At 43.5% G+C, this 8,732-nt stretch overlaps 1 long non-coding RNA gene across 1 annotated transcript; it reads left to right on the forward strand.

The window, feature by feature from the left end:
- The first annotated feature begins 220 nt into the window (after positions 1–220).
- LOC129392799 (uncharacterized) lies at positions 221–6,915 on the forward strand. The gene is made up of 3 exons (XR_008619418.1): positions 221–323; positions 5,902–6,000; positions 6,603–6,915. It is a non-coding gene; the product is annotated as an uncharacterized lncRNA (long non-coding RNA).
- Positions 6,916–8,732: the final 1,817 nt, after the last annotated feature.

The following is an 8,732-nucleotide window of genomic DNA, read 5'->3' on the forward strand; positions in this document are numbered from 1 at the left end:
TGAGGCTATCTTAGAGGCTTGTGCAAGCTTCCTGGTGGGAGGGACTGGTGGTGGGTAGAGCTGGGTGTTGCTCTGGTGGGCAGAGCTCAGTAAAACTTTAATCTGCTTGCCTGCTGATGGGTGGGGCTGGGTTCCCTCCCTGTTGGTTGTTTGGCCTGAGGCAATGCAGCACTGGAGCCTACAGGCTCTTTGGTGGGGCCAATGGCAGACTCCAGGAAGGCTCACGCCAAGGAGTACTTCTCAGAACTTCTGCCAGTGTCCTTGTCCCTTCGGTGAGCCACAGCCACCCCCCGCCTCTGCAGGAGATGCTCCAACACTAGCAGGTAGGTCTGGTTCAGTCTCCCCTGGGGTCACTGCTCCTTCCCCTGGGTCCTGATGCGCACACTACTTTGTGTGTGCCCTCCAAGAGTGGAGTCTCTGTTTCTCCCAGTCCTGTTGAAGTTCTGCAATCAAATCCCACTAGCCTTCAAAGTCTGATTCTTTGGGAATTCCTCCTCCCGTTGCCAGATCCTCAGGTTGGGAAGCCTGATATGGGGCTCAGAACCTTCACTCCAGTGGGTGGACTTCTGTGGTATAATTGTTCTCCAGTTTGTGAGTCACCCACACAGCAGTTATGGGATTTGATTTTCTTGTGATTGCACCCCTCCTACGGGAAGCCTCACTGTGGCTTCTCATTTGTCCTTGGATGTGGGGTATCTTTTTTGGTGAGTTCCAGTGTCTTCCTGTCAATGATTGTTCAGCAGTTAGTTGTAATTCCAGTGCTCTCTCAAGAGGGAGTGAGTGCATGTCCTTCTACTCCACCATCTTGAACCCAGTCCCTTCCACTGCTTTTTACTATCTCTCTCCACTACCTCTTGGCCCCAGAGTCAGTTATGGGAAGTGCATAGAAGAGGGGAAAGTAAAGTTTCAGATTTCCAGAACAGAAAGAGGAGAAGGAGGCTATGGAAGCCAGAAAGTGTTAGGGAATTCACAGAGAGAATTTGTAAAACCATTTGCCTGTCTTGATCCCACAAAGCCAGGTAAGTGCTGAGAGCCTCCTCTTTGTTTCCCAAGGGCAGTGCCCTGAGATGCTCAAGTTCGCATGGTTTTCCCCAGTCCTGCAGAGTCAGGCAGGCTTTCTGCACACACATGCTTGCTGTCTGCAAAGGTTCATGCTCGCGGTCCATGGCAACACACATGGATCCAGCCACAAGGAGAGGAGTTACAGGGAGTGTTGAGTGGGTCCATGGGTCAGTTTGGGGGTCCACAGATGACACTCCCAGCAGCTTGTGGGCAGGCTTCCTGATGGAGTCCAGGGAAGAAGTTAGTAGGATCTGCATCCCTTTGATACTTTCTGAGCCCTGGTTTCTATGCTCCCTGCCTCTCCCCAGCCCTCAGTCCTACAGCTCACCTCAGTATTCTGGGTGCAGTGGTATAGAAGCCAGCCTCTTGGGCAACATCCCACATGGCTGGGGAAGGTAGACCCTCACTCACAAACTCTCACTTTCCCCCACTGGAGAAATCGCAGACTAAAAGGGTCTCCTTGGCACTGAGCTGTGTCACCAGGGAGCAGAGGATGACATGGGTAAAGTGAAACTGTTCTTATCCTTTCAATGTGTCTATTCTTGGGCTTTTTTGCTCCAACAATGTGCTGGAACTTTTCCACTGGACTCCCAGATCCCTACAAAGGTACCCTGGTCCGTGGGTGATTGTCAAATTCGATGTTCTGTGGGGAAAATGATGTAGGAAGCTCCTATCCCGCCATCTTGCAGATGTCACTTGCTTTCATTATTCTTTTGTTTATGTTTGAAATTTTCCAAATTTCAAATTGAAATACGCTTGTGTTTCTCTCTCTCAGTAGTGTTATCTTGGCTAACGCCAACTAACCCCCAGCCCTTTGAAGTACAATGTAATTTAAATAGTTACGGAAAAGGTCATCGCAACCTATCTTGCTCAAAACATTAAAACCTGATTCAGAAAGACTGGTCCTGTTCAGCCATCCTCCCTTGATGACAACCAACAAATATTTTTCAAACACCTCATCGTTGAGGATTTCGCATCAGGTCCTTCATTGAGAGCAAGGAGCATTCGTCAAAACACATGATAGTCAAGAGTTCATTGTCATATTTTGGGAGGTGGGGGTACTTTTCCATTTTGTTGTGCCTGTCATGGGTCAGGGGAGGACCTGTTGTTGTCATGACCTATAGGTGAACAATTTGACTCCTCCCATAGGGCTACAGGTCAAGTGGTGGTGAAAGTGTAGGATCTACTAACAGGGAACAGAGGGGTTTTCCTGGGCCAAATCAGCTGTTTGAATAACAGTGGAACCAGTTCAGCTTAGATATCTCGCTGGCCCTAGGAGGATCCACTTAAGAAATGAAATCCATTTGCCACCCTGCTCCACTTCAATTAAGTTCCATCGCATTGAAATATCTCAAAATTCCATGTCAGAGGCAATCATTGAGAATCTCTGGAGTCTGCTGATTTTCCTCAGTGCTCATTTTAGCTTCTCTTTAATTAGCATCAGGCACAGTGGCCTGTTGTGGTTGCTGACACTGAAACCCCCAGGGGAACTGGGGATGTTTTCCTTGATATTGCCCAATAATTTTCACTCTTGTGCTTACTGTAGCTTTCTTCTTCAATTAGCAATGTAAATGTGATTGCCTGGGCTTGGTAATGAGCTTTTCATGGGAACATGGGGAGGCCACCATTCCCCTGGGGCAAATTTGTATGTCTGCTTGCATCCAGCTGGGATGGGGAGGATGTTCATTAGAACAATGTCACGGGGTGATTGATAGGAACTTCAAAGAGAACTGTCATGCAAAGAATCTTATTAAATGAGTGAACTACAGCACCAGTGTCTGTGTCTGGGAGTTCTGTTTACCCACATGGAGAGCTTAGCCCAGCACTGATTGGAAACTGTCTTTACCTTCTCCTATTCTCCCAACCTTCCCTCTGGAGTCAGAAGGGCAAGGAATACCTTGACTCTTTCTACGAAGGAGCTGCTTGGACATACACAAAGTCCTAAGTTGGTGATTTGATTTACAAAACACCTTTTAGAGAAAATGTTGCAAGTGATCCGGGGGAAACAGAACCAGAGTTATCACTGTTGCTTTCTTTGCTTGTGTGTTTTCTTTTGGTTTGGTTCTGTGTCATCACTGTCAGGACTGTATCATCACAGCATCCACCTCCCGTGTTTACACACCCACTGCTCTAGCAAAGTGATTTGCTTACCTGATCTCTCCCCTGCCTGCCTTTCCACCCTCGTGACTTACCTCTCCTTTCACTTGCTTTATCCAGCATCCAGATCTTAGCACGTGCTGTTCCACCTGCCTGGAACACTATACCCTCCTTCCATCTGGTTAACTCCCAGGCATCCTTCATGTCTCTGCGTAGATACCACATCTGCACAGAGGGCTCCCTGGCTCTTCGGGCTGGTTTAGTCTCCCTGTTATATGTTCTCATAACTCGAGACATTTTCCCCTTCCTAGAATGTAGCATAGTGGTAATCACATCATCAGGTATGTGATTTTTTTTCCAGGCCTCTCTTGCATTATTAACTTGTAAGCTACTTATGGGCAAAAGCCACATCTGTTCTGTTCCCTGCTAGAGACTCCGTGCCTAGCATATCATAAGTGTTTAATAAATTACTGCTGAATGAATTTGATGGAAATGGGGAAGGAGATAAAGGCATAGAGAGACAGATATAGGATAAAAGCCATTTCAGCATGATGATACATGATGAGAAGGGTTGCAAACAAAACATGCAGTGAGCCTGATAGTTTAAATAATAGGCTTATTATAGATTCTCCCACACTTCACTCCCTCTCTCTGCTACTAAAAATATACGAACTTTCTCAGATGTCATCTCCTTGGGTTCCTACAGTCCACTGGATTGGTTGAATAGGCACTGATCTTCCCCTCAGCTTATTGATGAGGTAACTGGGTTTCAGCAAGTTTCCATGATCTGTTCAGGGTCATTCAGCTCATAAAAGGCAGCACCCACACTTGAACCCCAAAATTTTCCCTCTCCTGGCCTGGTCTCCTGCATCCTATCCCCAGAGGATAGAGTTCAATAACTATTATTTATCACTTCTCCACCCGCTCCTTCAGAAAAGAGATTTTTGCCACTGAAGAAGCTGTTGAAATTAGGAGGAGCAGCATGATTTGCAGGTGCTGTAAATAAAGATGAGACTGTTCTGGTCCCAAAGGCGATTTAATTTTAATTGCAGCCAGTACAGATCAGCAAGTGAGAGGTGACTCAAGATATGACGCTGGGGGAAGGGGGAATGACAAAGTATAATAAAGTTTATTTTTTCCCTATTCTCTGCAAATAATGCCGTTAAAAGATGGTTTGCACCTGATGACGTAAAATGATAGTGCTTTGAAGTGCAAAGGGGCTTTTACACCAGGGCACTCAAAGTGGCCGTCAAAAAAAAAAAATGCAGACGTTTACAAGATCAGCCAAAACACACTTGAGCCTGCATTGAGTCACCTGCAGCTGTGATGTTTCCAAGAACGCAGGAGATGGAAGCCAACATATCATTCATGTGAAACATTTTTATGAGCACCCACTCTGTGCCAGACATGTGCAAGCACTAGAGATAGAGCACGGAGCAAAGTAAAATCCCTGCCTTCGTGGAATCCACCTACTTCTTACAGCATTACTGCATCCATACAGGTGTGCACAGCAAAACTCTAGGGATGCCGTTCCCATCAGAGCCATGGCAATGGGTCCCCTAGGTGGGTACACACCACTAGCTCAACCACACACACCAGCCCTGAGTCACGTCCACTGTTCCATCCTTGCCAAGCCACCATCATTTCCCAGTGGGAATCGTTGCTGTAACCTTCCTAACTGGTCTCCCTGATTCGACCCTGCTCCCCAGTCCTCTTTTCTCAACACAGCAAACCCACTCTGTTAAAAACGTAAATCAGAACAACTCAGTCAAAAAATAGTCCTGTCCATTTGATGGCGATCCCTCCTGTCCACCTCTTCCCAACAATGTACAGATGAAAGAAAGAGCAATTAGGTGGCAGCTTTCAGAAACTCTGCTCTTCCCCAGCCCTGTGAGGAAAAGATGAATGCTGAGCAGTGGAAATTACGGGAGTTGTTTAATGATGAACCTGCTCCAGGTTAAGCCCGGATGGCAATTATTCCCTCTAGGTGTCCACCGACGACTCCGTAAATGGAGAACATTTATCACAGGCAGAGGCATGTGGAATGACAAGGCGCTTGTGCTATAATGATTTTCCTTCCTGTGTATCACAAAGAAGATGATCAATCCAGGCAGGTGCACTGGAGGGCGGTCTCTTACAGAGTGTTTGCCAACAAAGGGAGCAGATAGGACCAGCTGCTCACAGGTCTGGCCAGGAGCTGGTGCCCCCTTTGTGTGGGTCCAGTTATCTGCACACATCCTGGTCTCAAACACCGAAAAGAAAAATCATCCTCCCTTTTTGTCTCATTCGTTCATTCAACCTGTGGCTCTTGAGAGTCTACCAAGCACTGGAGATTCAACACTGAACAGGCAGACACGGTCCTGCCTTCCAGGACCTTACATTCTACTAAGAAAATAAGTGAAGCCACAGGGCATCAGTGGACCAGCGTTTTGTTTTTGTTTGTTCGTTTTTTCTTTCTCATGGGCTTTATATTTTTTAAATTTTTATTGCAGTATAGTTGCTTTACAATGTTGTGTTAATTTCTACTGTACAGCAAAGTGAATCAGCTATACGTATACATATATCCCTTCTTTTTGGATTTCCTTCCCATTTAGTCACCGCAGAGCATTGAGCAGAGTTCCCTGTGCTATACAGTAGGTTCTCATTAGTTATCTATTTTTGTACATAGTGTCAATAGTGTGTATATGTCAATCCCAATCTCTCAATTCATCCTACCCCTATTGAGCACCTATATTGTGCCAGGTGCTCCAGATTCAGAGATCAGCATATACGGTCCCTATCTTCAAGAAGCTTACCATCTAGCTGACTTCTCTGCACAATGCCATGGGAGCTGTGACAGATGTAAGTACAAAGTACGTACCAGAGCTCAAACAGAAACACCGAGGTCAGATTCTGCAGTCAGATATGTTATTCCATTCACAAGGATTAAGACTTAACTCTCTCTAGCAGGAGAGCAGAGGCCTGAGGGGATGGGACACAGTACTCACAAGTTTTGATGGTAAACTTAGGGGGAGGATATTGGAAGCATGGGAAGTACAAGAAGTTTTCAAGGCAGCAAAGCCTCATCAGCCAAGAAAAGCTTGTCATGCTTGATTCCCAGTGGAGATAGTGCAAATGAAGATGCTACACTATCTTGAACTTCTATCCAGGATCATCAAAACAATAGAAAGCATTCATTAAACCTATTCACACATGTTGACTCCTTTAATCCCCACAGCAACTCAGACAGGGAGGCATTAGAACCCCGATTTCACAAATAAGGAAACTGAGGCCATGAGAGGTTATTTTCCCAATGTCACACAGCCAGTAATTTGCAAAAATCACAATTTGAGCCCAACGCTACTTGTCTCTAAAATCTTATCAGCACTGTCTCTAATATCTCTGGCTGAATGATATATGACATGGAAATTTTTTCAAGCATCCCTTTGACCTTTTTCCCACAGATTGAAGCTGTGCCCACTCTGGTCTTGCTTGGCTGGCCCCACCAAAAACATCACCTCCAATGACCCAGACATGCTGTGTTCTTTGTATGATCTGGACTCCAAGGATAAAGAATACATGCCCTTGCACACTCACATGCCTGTGTCTATGTGTGTTGGGGAGATTAGTATGAAACTGAGTGTGGGACGCACAGGAGGGGATCAACTTATGACAGCACTTGCGGCCATGCCCAGATTCCTCCCATAATATTATTGTCTTAACATTTTTTTTCTTTCAGACAACTTGCTTTTTAGATGTAAATAATTTATGAACAGATTAAATCACTACCATAAATACTACTAGTATTACTTGCCATCCATTCTACTAACACTAAAAATTAAAAAACGGTGAAGACAAAACAACCTCGAATCATTTCTAGCTACTGTTGCCTTCTAAACACTAAGAGTCTCTGTCTTGTTCTCACTTTATTAAAAACGAAGATTATCAAGTGCTGGAGAGGTGTTAAATCAGACTAACACCATGCTGAGACTCTTCATTTGATATAATTGGGATTAAAGAAAACTGGAATAGAAATAAATTTTCACTGTGTGATTCAGTATTTTGTAATGCTGTGTCTATGTAATACTTGGAGTAAAATAAATGTCAAGTACCACCATATTGCACATCTTGGAAAACGTTGCCTTAAAGTAACTGGATAAGATGAGAATATGAAGATAATAATAATCATAATAGCAGTTACCATATTGGAGTGTTTACTATAGCAGTTGAATACACAGTCTCTGTTCTCCACAAACACTACCATCTTCACAAACACTGCAAAAGGTGGTTATTATCCACATTTTATAGATGGGAAAACTGTGGTATAAATTTAGTAATTGTCTCAAGGTTACAAAGCTGATCCTGAATCTAAACCAAGGTCTCTCTGGCTTCAGAGAACATTAGAAAAGTCTGAGGAAGACGAGGCGAGATTCACACCTACTGTTGGTGGTGACATAGAACATCCGCTGTGGAAAACAGTCTGTGTGGATATGTGCTCTCGTGTCTCTTTAGTAGGGTGTTCAGTTGCTGGGTCCTACGGTGTACATTTGTGGAGCCTTAGCAAATAGTCAAAGACTTGTACACAAATGTTCCCAACAGCCAAAATTCATAGTAGACAAAAACTGCAATCAATTTAAATGTCCATCCAAAGGTAAATGGATAGACAAATGGAATCCTACTCAGTAACAAAAAGGAATCAACTACTGACACAGGCAACACAATGGATGAATTTCAAAAACGTGATACTGAATGAAAAAAAAATTCTTACACAAAAGAGGATGTGCTGTAGCATTTGGTTTATATAAAGTGCAAGAATAGTCTGAATTAACATAGAGAACAGACTTGTGGTTGCCAAGGGAGCAGGGGGTGTGGGAAGGAAGGATTGGGAGTTTGGGATTAGCAGATGCAAACTACTACATGTAGAATGGATAAACAACAAGGTCCTACTGTATAGCACAGGGAACTATATTCAATATCCTGTGATAAACCATAATGGAAAAGAATATGAAAAAGGATATATATATATACATACACATATATATACACATATATATATCTGAATCACTTTGCTGTACAGTAGAAATTAACACATTGTAAATCAACTATACTTCAATAAAATAAATTTTTTTAAAAAGCAAAAAAAAAAAGAAAAGAATAGTCCAAATTAATCTGTGGTGATTGAATTCAGAATAGGAGTTACCGCTGGGGAGGAGAATTGACAGGAAAAGAGCACAGAGGAAGTTTCTGGAGTGAAGGAAATAAACTCTATCTTGATCTGAAGATATAGATTATATCTACAAGGTGCTGGTACAGGTATGTACATACATATAAATTAACCAAGTTATATGTTTAAGATTTGTGCATTTTATTCTATGTAAATTATACCTCAATAAAGTACCAGGGGAAAAGTCTGTAGCTCTATACGTAAGCCAACATGCCTCCAATTAGAACTCTTACACAAGTTGACAAGCTTTCTTAGAATTCTACTCATACTGGATTCAAAGGATGTCCAACTGGGTTTGGATGGTTTTCTTTGCTTTAAATCATAGTCTTGGGCCTCTATCTTAATTACACCTCTCCTCCCAAGACATTTT

The sequence above is a fragment of the Physeter macrocephalus genome, chromosome 14, assembly GCF_002837175.3.
Source record: "Physeter macrocephalus isolate SW-GA chromosome 14, ASM283717v5, whole genome shotgun sequence".
Taxonomy (NCBI): domain Eukaryota; kingdom Metazoa; phylum Chordata; class Mammalia; order Artiodactyla; family Physeteridae; genus Physeter; species Physeter macrocephalus.